Source organism: Lynx canadensis, chromosome B1 (assembly GCF_007474595.2).
Source record: "Lynx canadensis isolate LIC74 chromosome B1, mLynCan4.pri.v2, whole genome shotgun sequence".
In the NCBI taxonomy this organism is placed as follows: Eukaryota; Metazoa; Chordata; class Mammalia; order Carnivora; family Felidae; genus Lynx; species Lynx canadensis.
The window spans coordinates 95,305,582-95,318,773 of NC_044306.2; positions in this window are offsets into that span (position 1 = coordinate 95,305,582).

The window sequence follows — 13,192 nt, forward strand, 5'->3', positions numbered from 1 at the left end:
AGCACTCATTTATCAAGTTAAAATTTATTAGAAATATCTGCTCATCTTGCGGAACACTTGCAGAACAAGTTACTCACAATCCAAGGTTTTTACTGTATTTTATTTAAATTCTTTACAAATAATGTAAAAATAGAATGCATGTTAATATCAGGTAATCTGTTTTATTTACAGCTTCGTGTAATTCATTTAAACTGTTATAAATGACTAACTTCAATTTATGAATTTTCTCACTTAGTGACACATGAGTGCATCTTTTTAAAAAACTAAAACTTAAACCAAGCTTTATATCTTTAATGTGATAGTGTCATTTTGACTTGCTTTTATACTCTCAGGTAAAATAAATGCGCTTGTTTGAATGGATGGAAAAATACCCCAGAGTAAATGTTAATTTGATTAGTCCATTTACAGGTCCTTTTAGGTTTTACATATGACAAAATTAATCACAAGGCAAAGTTCGATCTTGTCCATGACATAGTCATTCAAAAACACTCCATTATCAAAGGGTGTTTTTAAAAATTTTTTTCAGTTCTTTAAACTCTTATTAAGGAGCTATTGTGAAGTGGATATTTGTTCCAGGTGCTGATGAAACGAGGATAAATAAGACATTGTTTTTTCCTTTAGAGGTTTATAATACAGTAAACAAAATATAAGCATCTCATCACAGCCCAGTGTGATAAGTACTAAAACAGAAGTATGCAGAAAGATTTTACAAGTGTTTCCATTGTGTCCCTTTAATTACTTTCTATAACACTAGCATTTGCAATTTTCTTCAGTGTATGAAACAATACAGTCTCCCACTTTTCTATTTTTTATAAGGCCCTCTTGCTCTCCAAGCTAAGCTTACGAAAAAGCCAATGTTAAATTTTCCTTCCCTGTAATGATGTTACTATCATTAACAGAGAGTTGAGGAGAGTGCATTTATTAACTTGCTTTGAACTAAAGCAAAAATAGGAGTTTTTACAAAGGCATTGCTTGTTTTGATCTAGGGACCCTGCACTTTGATCTGTCCTTACTTTGAAGATGATTCTAAAAGGAAATTTCAGATATACTCAGGTAACAATATTTGCATAAAAGACTCAGAACTCCCAGCTGAAAGATATCATTCCAGTACAAAAGAAAACAAAACAAAACAAAAAATAAATAAAACATATTTTACACTGATTCATGTTTTCACAGACAATGATGATAACCCAAACTTTAGTCTTCTCCAAGAGGTATAGAAGTCCCTTTCCAATATGTAATTAACTGAATGTTGTTTGGCAATTTATTAAGCTTCCAAGGAGGTTTTTAAAAATGAGTCAAGAGGCAATACTTACATAGATTTGCACACTTGTTAGTTTTTCACATTGATAACTTTTTATATATTAAGAATATAGATTTATAATTGTCAATTCAGATTATCCCGTCTAAAAACTATACAAAATGAGCTTGCCTAACTATTTTGCATTGCTTTCAGAAAAGCTTAGATAGTGTTCTTGCCAGATACTTTAACTATAAAAATTATTTTAAAAATATGATGATCAAACTCAATACCCAAAAACAAATAATCCAGTGAAGAAATGGGCAAAAAACATGAATAGACACTTTTCCAAAGAAGACATCCAGATGGCCAACAGATACATGGAAAGATGCTCAACAATTCATCACCAAGCAAATACAAATCAAAACTATAATGAGATGCCACCTCACACCAGTCAGAGTGGCTAAAATTAATAACTCAGGGGACAACAGATGTTGGTGAGTGTGTGGAGAAAGGGGAATCCTTTTGGGTTGTTCGTGGGAATGCAAACTGGTTCAGTGACTCTGGAAAATGGTATGGAGTGTCCTCAAAAAATTAAAATAGAATTACCCTATGACTCAGCAATTGCACTACTAGGTATTTATCCAAAGGATACAAAAATGCTTATTCAAAGGGGCATATGCACCCCAATGTTTGTAACAGTGCTATCAACAATAGTTAAATTATAGAAAGAGCCCAAATGTCCATTGACTGATGAATGCAATTTAGATGTGGTGTATGTATGTATATACCACATATATACATACAATGGAATATTACTTGGTCATCAAAAAGAATGAAATCTTGCTATTTACAACCATGTGGATAGAACTAGAGTGTATTATGGTAAGCAAAATAAGTCAGAGAAAGACAAATATCTTATGATTTCACTCATATATGGAATTTAAGAAACAAAACAGATGAACATAGGAGAAAAGAAGGAAAAATGAGATAAAAACAGAAAAGGAGACAAACCATAAAAGACTCTTAAATACAGAGAACAAACAGCATTGCTGGAGGTGTGTTGGGTGGGGGGATTGACTAAATGGGTGATGGGCATTAAGGAGGACACTTGTTGGATTGAGCACTGGGTGTTATATGTAAGTGATGAATCACTAAATTCTATTCCTGAAATCATTATTATACTATATGTTAACTAACTTGGATTTAAATTAAAAAAAATAAAAATAAATTTTAAAAAATATGACAAATCTTCCTTTACCCATAAAGCAAATTTTTATCTAAGTCATAGACCACAGCTACTTGTTACAGCAGCTTCCCAGATATCATTCCCTCAAATGAAAGCCCACACAAAGAAAATAAAGATCTTTTATCTTTACATACTTTACATATCTTTGTTAATCCTGATTTTGAAGTATGTAATAAATTTTAGCTTGTGTGGCTGCTCATACCACTAAACTGGGCCTCAGTACTTTGCAAGATACCATAGTGATTGTTGTACTGCACTGCAATGAAACTAATATATATTAATTATATTAGTGAATGAATATATAATCAAGATATTAAAATAGTAGGGGCGCCTGGGTGGCTCAGTTGGTTAAGCATCTGACTTTGCCTCAGGTCATGATCTCACAGTCCGTGAGTTTGAGCCCCACATCAGGCTCTGTGCTGACAGCTCAGAGCCTGGAGTCTGCTTCAGATTCTGTATCTTCCTCTTTCTCTGGCCCTTCCTCTCTCTCTCTCTCTCTCTCTCTCTCTCTCTCAAAAAATAAATAAACATTTAAAATTTTTTTTAAAAAAGATAGTAAATTTAACAAATTTAAAACTAGAAAATCTCTTCATACCCTGTTCACTGCTTTTATGTAAAATGGGGTGATTAGAGTCCAGAAAAGGAATTTTAAGTTTAACTAGAATAACAGAGGACATTTTTTTTTAAGAAAGAAGATGGTTCTTTTGTACTTACTGTGATGTCATTAAATTACAAAATAAGCCAACAGGCATACAAAACCACAGAAGAACTTCTGGGGTTTTTCTCATTAGCTTTGCTATGCTCATTAGTCTTTGAATTAGGACTTTGCTCCAGTCTTTTTTTAAACAAAGATTTAGTTGCAATTTATAGAAGTGAAGAGGAAATGGGATACAGTGAGAATTGATGAGGGAGATTGCACTGCTAAGAACCTTGGTTTATAGTGGTGATAAACATAAGTCAAAGAGTCCAACAATCTTGAAATTGATTTTTATGCAGTGAACAGATGGTGAACCACATAAAAATACTTAAAAGTAAATACTGTAATACAGAGAAATAGTTATGCTATTATGTTAATTGCAAAAGGAGGATACACACTTTTATGATCATTACTCATACATGGAATGAGTATTTATCAACCCTACTATGTGCACAGTACTTTATTAGCTGCTAGTGACAGGTAAGGCAGAGTCTTCTTTTTTAGAGTCTACAACCTTGTTGTGGGGTGGGGAGGCAAGGGTGGGAAAGTAAATTAATGCAGACAATTAAACAGATATTCAATGCAAAATGTTTTAAGTCTTAGAAGGGGGAATTACATGGTGCCTCAAGACTAGAAATGGGTCTAAATTCAAAAACCCAAAGAAGGCTCCTAGGAGGAAAAACTCAAATGCATTTGGATTAAATTTTAAAAATAGGTGGGATGTCAAGCAACCTAATTGTGATTGGGTTGGGGAATAAGACATACAAGTAGAGAGCATTGTTTTCTTTTTTAAAATTGTATGTTTGAAATTGTACTTAGTGAATATAACTTTTATAATGGGAAAAATAAATTGAAGATTGAAATAACAAAACAACAATAAGGGGATAAAGTTAATTTAGGTACAAAGACAAATACTTAAGGTATTTATTAACTGAATAAAAGATAGGAATTTACACAGGAAGAATTTCCAGTAGAGCTAAGTTAGGTACTGGGTAAAGTGTGTATACATGTATGTTGATTTTACGTAGCAGGACAGGGTGCAACAAGGGATTTAGCCAAAAGAGAACATTAAAATAACTCCTAGATGCCAAAGTCAAGAAGTCCAGTGTCCCTCTTCACAGCTGGTTTCCTTCTGTCAGTCTATCTGCTGTCCTTCCACACTTTTAACATCTTATATTCACATCACTCCTTTTCATTTTCCTCTGAAGAATATTGTTATGGGCCAGTTTTGTGTATGTATTTCTAATGCAATTTCTTTAATAGCTCTTATTCTCATTTTTATTTGTGATATTTAGTATAGGAAATGTGCTTGATTAACTTTTTAGAAAATTGAAACTTTCCTCAAATGCTAGATGTACTTAAGTGTTTTAAAGATCAACTTCTAATTCAAATTGAAAAACAGAAACAATAACTTTCTAAATGAGAATTGTATAATTACAAAATGTTCTACATCCCTATTTCCCACTGCAATTTTTGCCTACTACATAGTAGACATTGAGTAAGTTAGTTTTTAATGACTGTGGAATACATACATATATACATACATAAAAGCTTACGTATCATTTTTACATACATTAAAACTTTTGCCAGATAAAAACTTACCCTTTAACTTCAAAATAATAATAAATCTAATGTTAAGTTTATTTGGCAAAATCATCCACAGTGATGTTGAGTATATCTTAGTTCATTGTATATAATTATGTAAAAGATGTTTAATCTAGTTGTGTGCCCTTTGGCATTACTAAACCAATGAAAGATATTGAGGTGAAAACTTCACTACGGTACAATTTTATGTGTTTTAAAAGTATGGAATCATGGTAAAAAAAATGAATGAGTTATTTTATCTCTTCAGGAATGTTGCTTTATCTGCCTATAAAGCAGGGAAGTCATCTCAGGGACTGGTAAATGAATGAACTCGTTGTGGTGCATACAATTGACTTGAATTCACTTTTTTATGTGACCCTGTATGGATACCTGAAAGATGCTCTCTACATTGTACCATCCTTGTTAGGAAACGGAAGCAGGAAATGAATGGCTAAAGTGAATCCTGAAGTCAGAACAGTATTAGAAAACTAGAGTTAAGAAGAAAATACTCCAAAAACAAATGATGGGAAGAACTGAGAAAAGAGGGAACCACATTTACTCAGCACTCTTTTGGGTTGTTACCTCATCATCATAGAGAAGTCAAACGCATCCAGTAAAATAAGAGTCATCATTATAGTAAAAATTAATTGGATTTTTACATTACCAAAACAATTAACAAGATAAATATCTATATTTTATTAATTTTAGAAGATCTTGTGTCTAATCCTAATGCTTCCTTAAGGTTGTGTATATGCCACATTCATTTTAATGAATATCTGGAAGCCGTGTGATACATATGTATGTAATTAGATAACACAGATCATAAAATTATTTCTAATTTTTGAGTATTGATTTGAGCAAATCAAATTCAACAATACTTTAGAGCTTTACCTCTAAATTCAAATATTAAACTAGTACCTAACACGAGTATTTTGTGTGGATAATATAAATGTGAACCATATGAAAATGCTGTTTTCATAGGTCAAAATTAGGTGAAATTTATTATTTTTATATGACATAATGCATTTTTTAGTTAACAGAATTTTTAGTACAGTTTTAGATTTATAAAAAGAAAATTGAGTAGATAACACAGAGAGCTCCCATATACCCCTTCCACCAACCACAGTTTCCCTATTATTAACATCCTGCATTGGTGTGGTATATTTGTTACAAATAATGAACTGATATTGACACATTATTATTAACTACAGTTCATAGTTTACATTAAGGTTTACTCTTGATGTTGTACAGTTCCTTGTGTTTGATAAACACATGTCATGTATCCACCATTAGAATGTCATACAAAATAGTTTCAGTACCCTAAAAATCCCCTGTGTTTCACCTCTTAATCGTAAACTCTCTCTCCCCACAACCCTACCAGCAACCGATCTTTTTACTCTAAGTTTTATCTTACCAGAATGCCACATAACTATAATCATACAGTATGTGGTCTTTTCAGACTGTTTTTATTAAGTTATTAATATGCTTTTAACATTCTTTCATGCCTTGTTGTGGCTTGATAGCTCATCTCTTCTTTTATTGCTGAATGATATCCCACTGTGTGGATATATACAATTTGCTTTTCCTCTCAACCTGATATAGGATATCTTGTTTGCTTCTAATTTTTGGCAATTACATATAAAATTGCTCTAAGCATTCATTTGCATGTCCATGTGTGGATAGAAGTTTTCAAAGTCACTGGAAAAATATCTAGGAATGAGATTGTTGCATCATATAGTAAGACTATGTTTATCTTTGTAAGAAATTACCACACTCTACCAAAATGGCTGTAACATTTTTGCAATTCCACCAGCAATGAAGGAGAGTTCTTGTTGCTCCACCTTCTCATCCGCATTTGGTATTGCCAATTGTTTGGATCTTTGTCATTCTAATAGATATGTAGTGATATGTCATTATTGTTTAAATTTCCTTGACGACATATGGTATTGAGCACCACTTTACATACTTATTTGCCATCAGTATACCTTCTTTGGTGAGATGTCTATTCAGGGTTTTTGCTAATTTTTTAAGCAGGTTTTTTTTTCTTATAGTTCATTTTTAAGAGCTCTTTATATATTTTTTAAAGAAGTCCTTTACCTGCTCCATCAGTTTCCAGATATAGGCTAATTAAAACCCAAATTCCTTTGGTAGCAGCTGGGAAAGTATAGAGTCAAACCCCTTCTAAAGAGAATCTTGGGGCAGAGCATTTTTGCCTGTTCCCTCTGTACTGAGCTCAGAGGGATAGCAAAGTAATCAAAACAGTCTTTTTGTTTTCAGTGGTCTTGGGATACTCACAAGTCAGTCATTCTATTGACTTTACGAACTGGATGATTGGGAAGTCAGCCCCTTGGGTTGGTGGCAGCCATAAAAGTTAGGGTGCTAGGCATGGTAAGTGCCTACAAACTGATTTGGTCTCCCAGAATCCCATCAGCTCTCAGATGCAAGGAAATTGGAAGTTAAACCTCAAGCTACAGCTGGAAAAGTGCCTCTTCCATGGAGAAACTGGGAGCTTATCATTTTTGTCTATTCCCTGTGTGCTAAGCCAAGGGGGATAGCTATGGGAAGTGCTTCCTCATCCCTTTAAAACTGCCTCTATGTTTTCTGTTATCCTGGGAGTATTTCAAATGTTAAGCCCCATTGGCTCATATCTTGGTGATTTGGGACTCAGTCCCTCAGGTGGCAGTTATAAAATCTGCAACACTAGATATGTGATGCAAACCCTTCTCTTCCCAGGGAGACCCTGAGAGTTGGGGATGATTGTAAAGTGTTGTGCCAGGAGTGGGGTTTATGATGTGAATGTGTCTCAGCTTTTCCTACTCAATTTGATGTATTTTCTCCGTCACCTGGTGTTTAGAAGTGCCTTGAACAATTTCTTGACTTCCCTCAGAGGCAACTGATCTATACGAAGCTGTTTATTTGGTACATACGTAGAACGAGGAAGAGTCCAGAGCCTCCTACTCTGCCATCTTGCTCACATCCTATAACTTTCTTCAATTATACAATCTTACAGTGCCAGAGTTCCAGAAACCTACTGATCATACTTTTCACCAAAAAATGTCATAGGCAGTCTCCTCAAAAAGTTTCGGATGGAGAGTTACTTTCTTAAATGTACAGATAGTGTAGGGGCGCCTGGGTGGCGCAGTTGGTTAAGCGTCCGACTTCAGCCAGGTCAAGATCTCGCAGTCCGTTAGTTCGAGCCCCGCATCAGGCTCTGGGCTGATGGCTCAGAGCCTGGAGCCTGTTTCCAATTCTGTGTCTCCCTCTCTCTCTGCCCCTCCCCTGTTCATGCTCTGTCTCTCTCTGTCCCCCCCCCAAAAAAATAAATAAACGTTGAAATGTACAGATAGTGCCAATTGCCAGTAAATTTTCTTTATTATTGAATAAAATTATCATTTCTTTCTTGAGTAGTCTTTGTCATTTTCTTTGTCTATTTCACACTGCAAAGTTCCCAGAACTTACTTTACTCATACCACAATCTTGTGAACAAATTTCTTTCCCAACCTTTTTTAAGTCTGTGCATTATGTGTTTTATCGGTTCTGAAAATTCCTAGTCATTATTTCTAAAAACATTGCCTCTCTTCTACTCTCTCCCTATTCTTTCTTTCTGAAAGATTGATTAGATATTATTATTGTGATCTTTTTCTAATTTCTCTCTGATAGTTTTCATAAGCTATTCTGTTTGTATATTTCCTTAAGATAGATATATCTATAGATAAATATATTGATATATAAACATATATAGATATATAGATAGAGATAGATCTTTACATATAGATATAGGTAGATATAGATATATATCTATATAAGCTATTATCTATTCAGGTATATAGGTTCCCTGTAAATCTGTGTATCAAGTTTTTGCTTCTAGTAATCATATTTTTATTTCTGGAACTTCTATTTGTTTCTTTTTCAATATGCTAGTCATCCTTAATAGTCACTTGTGACATATTCATATGTTTTACTTCATCTATTTAAAAAAAACATTTTATTCACAACTCTTCTATAGCCTGTATCTGAAAGTCCCAATATCTACAGCCTGGGATGTGAATGGGGGGATATAGAACCATGTTAGTTGTCTCTGATGAGATGTACTTGTGGTGACTTCCCTTCTTATATGCTTGGTCATCTCTATAAGCTCTTTATTAATCTCAATTTTAAGAGTCTTATGAACCTAACTGGCAATACTTTCTTCTAGACAAGACTTATACTGTCTAGAAGACAAAAGTGGCCTGTGATGTGGAAGTCTCCAATCCCATTTAAAGGTCCAGATCAATAATAGATGTTTCAACCTCAGCTCAAAACCCTTGTTCTGGCCTGAGGATCAGTGCTCGAATGCAGAACTGCTTTTGGAATCTGTTCCCAGGACAACTCCTTTTCTTGATGTCTCACTACTCTGTTTCAACTCAGACACAAGATCTCAGATGGTAATTATAAGAAGGAGAAGAAGAAAGAAGAATTTGAATTTGCAAGGTCCATGGAGACCTCTCTTATACTTTCATGTCATCATCAAAAGACATTTATTTTGAAAGTAGTTTTCTGATGTAGGAGGTCCTATCAAAATATCTAGTCTACCAGAAGCAGATATCCCCCAAAGATTTTTTCAGAAACCACATTGCATTATCTCATACTAGACACGTTGATCAACTACTCCCAATAATTTAATACAAAGTACCTTTAATCCTTGCATATTCCATTGCTTGACAATAGAAATGTCGATTGCCAATGTAATACTTTACATTTGAGTTTATGCTAAATTGAATTTTGACCATTTCATCTGAGTCAACATGTTTTTTGAATTGTAATTGTTTCATAGAATGAATTGGTAATTCCTCTCAGCATTTGATCATCTGCAAAGTTGATTCAGTTAATAAAGAAAGGGGAAAACTGACTGAGGCCTCTGAGACCCTCCCACAGTTCAGCACAAGAATGCTATAGAATTAGAAAATGAGCTCTGAAAAAACTAGAATAAAGGCTGTGAAAGTTGTTGGGGGAGGGTTGTGACCAAGTGCCCTCAGGCAGGGAGGGGCAGATTTCCCTCCCTGAGAAGAGAGCATGGGATGGAGGATTTAATTTATGTTTTTCATTTTTTTGCCATATAGCCTTTAGTGGATTATTTTCTAGATTTACGCGACTGTAATACAGAAAAAAAAAAAGAAAGAAAACTGAATTTTTTAATATATTAAAAATGGTATACTATAGTTATGTTCAGTGTTTTTCAGGAATGTAATAAAGATTCAGCATCACCAATGTACTTCACCATTAAAAAACACTATTCTAGGCACTGGGCTTAAAATGGTAAATAAAGAGAAATGTACCCTCGTGGAGTTTACATTTTGATAAATAAACTGATAATGATAGTGACATTTAAATAGGGTTTATAATGAGCCAGTCATGGTTTTGAGTGCTTTTATTTATCTGTGTGAATATAATTTTCACAGCACCAATAAGAGTTCTGTGCCATGTTTCTCTTTCACCAATGAAGATCTGAAGGACAAAGAGATTAAGAAACTTGCTTGAAGTCATGCAGTTTGTGGTGGTAGAGTCCAGATGCCAACTGTGCAGTCTCCTCTGGAACTGTGCTTGGAACAGGGAAATAAATTGATATTATCACTTACTCCCATCAGAATACAAAAATTAAAGAAGAGAATGACAGTACACGCTTCTGCAGAAGAGGGGAACATAAGAATTCTAGAGCAACCAAACAGGTCCAGCCATTTTGTGAAGCTATAGTGAAGGTTTTAGGAACCTTAAACATGTGTAGACACTGGAATTCAGAGTGCTTGAACTCTGATGTTCACACAGGGTTCTGCTAGATATTGATCATGGGTTGGAGGTGGGCAAAGGAAGTTGAGGATAACTCGGATGTCTACCCATAAAGTAGTGATGATAACAATGAGCAGAAAGTTGCTAAAGGTGCATTCAGCAATAATATTCAGGCCTCAAAATCATACTGTTGAGTTAGGAGAGTGGTAAACAGAATAATGCATCATTTAATTTAAAATACATATAAACATGTAGATAGATATTTAAAGGAAACTTTTAAGGGTTTGCTTCATACATATAAGCAAGTTTTTGAGTAGGATGAGAATGGACATCAGGGAAAGAAGGAAAAGCAAAATGAAACAAAAGTATGATTTCCTCAGACTGAGGAGAACAATAAGCCATGAACTAATAAAAAAAAATGTGATTAGCTCGACTCTGCATGTGAAGACCAAATGAATCGGTCAATCAACCAGTCAAGAAAATAAGATCCCTTGGCTGGAGTCAATTAGAAAATAAGTACATCAAATTTTTTCCCCTAAAGTCGACTATAAATTCAACATTTTCCTTTTTTACCATAGTTCTTTTTGCAGCCTATTCCTCTTTCACACTTTTAATCCCTCCTTAAGGCTGATAGGGTTAACTCCATAACTCAAAATAATTCAGAAAGAAAGTGTCATTGAAATATAAAAAGGAAACATCCTGCATCACTCAGAATTTTTTTATGGCAATGTAAATTCTCTTCATTCAAAAAGCATCTTTTAATATTTTAATTAGGATACTGTTTTATATGAAAGGAACATCTGATTTTAGAAATGCAAATGAGGGTATGCTAGGAAACAAAGGTACAGAATTAAAAAGGTAATATGCAGTTCAGCAACCAGCAATGAAGAGAAAGAATGTGGGGAAGGATCAAGGAAATAACTTGATTTTTGAAGTGAAAATTGTACTAACATTTTTCAAATTTAGCAATTTGACAAGGTTAATGACAGTTTTAATATACTTTATGCTTTAAAATGCAATAATTATCTGTGGCTAATAAACTTGAAATCAGTCAAACTGCATATATTTATCGACAGCAAGGGGAAGTACTTACCCACCCTGTACAGGTTCCTGATAGCGCCCCCCAGCTGGCTGAGTCATCATCAACAGCCGTTCACTTAATGTCAGGGCTTCCTTTTCCCCTTTCCCTTTTTGCTCACTGCTACAAAACAAAGAAGACATTAATTGTAGACCATGCTATGAAATACAGCTGAATTTTACAGCTTTCTCATTTTAGACATGAGGGATTTGAGCCTCTGAAAGGTTAAACCAGCTGACCAAGTAACAAAAAAGAACTGGGACTAAAATCCAGGTCTTTACTCAGAGTTCATGCTCTCAACAACTAGACCACAGTGGCCAGGGACTCAGGACTACTTCACTCCTACAGGAGAAATTTAGCCGTATCTTTTCTTTTCATTCTTTCTTTTTTTTTTTTTTTTCAAATAAACTTATGTTGTTCTTTGTTGCTAACAGGAAAGGAAACCTGTCTAAAAGAAAAGCTTCAACAGAGCCACAAATAACTGAGACCACATTATTCAGGAGAGACATCTTAGTAAGAAGTAGCAACAGAGGTGGAAAAAGAAAGAGAAAGGCATCCTGAAGCCATAAGAAGTAAAGAAAGGAGGTTAATGGAGAGCTGCATAGCCAAAGACAGAAATTTTTCCCTGGAATGGATTCACATTAACAACAATACTGAGCCCACTGTTCTACATGGTCTGCAGATCTGTGGCTGTGTTGTTCACTCATCAACAAAATCCTTTATGCCCAACCCCACATCCATTATCCAGCCTCCATTAGCTGAGGAGAACAAGAAAGAACAGAATGGGGTAATGGAAACATGCTTCACAAGTTGGAAAGGGATGCACTCAGATAATGGGTTAAGAAACTGTACAGGTTTAACAAGGGAATGATCTATCATCTCACATTTCAGTTTCAAATTCTGAATTGCTTTCTCTCAGGATCATTGATCTCCACAGTTAACTTACATATTGAATCTTGAATTAGTTATTAAGAAAAAAAGAATTGGGGTGCCTGGGTGGCTCAGTCAGTCAAGCATCTGACTTTTGATTTACACTCAGGTCATGATATCACAGTTAATGGGTTCAAGCCCCACATCAGCCTCCATGCTGTCAGTGTGGAGCCTGCTTAGGATTCTCTCTCTTTCTTTATCCCACCCATGTGCTCACTTGCTCTCTCTCTCACTCTCTCTCTCTCACAAAAATAGGTAAAATAAACCTCAAAACAATTTTAAAAAAGAAAAAAAAACAATTTACTTACACAGGAACTATTTGTAAATACAGTAATACTCTGTGTAGTGTATGACTTATAATGAGACTGAATAGTAATAGTAATAGGTAATAGTAATAGGTTATATCTGTTCTTTAGGGTCATATAGACTTTGGAAAAGTACTTAGCATCCTGGAACTCACATATTTACCTGTGAAATGAAAATAATAATAGGCATCTCAGAGAATTTTTGTGAAGGTTAATTTAGATGAATATAAAAAAGTACTTTGCACAACACTTGGCATATGCAGTAGTCAGTAAGCATTGCTATTGATAATGGTAGCAGTGCTAATAAAATTGTATTAGATATATAGAATAAGGGAAAATCGTACAG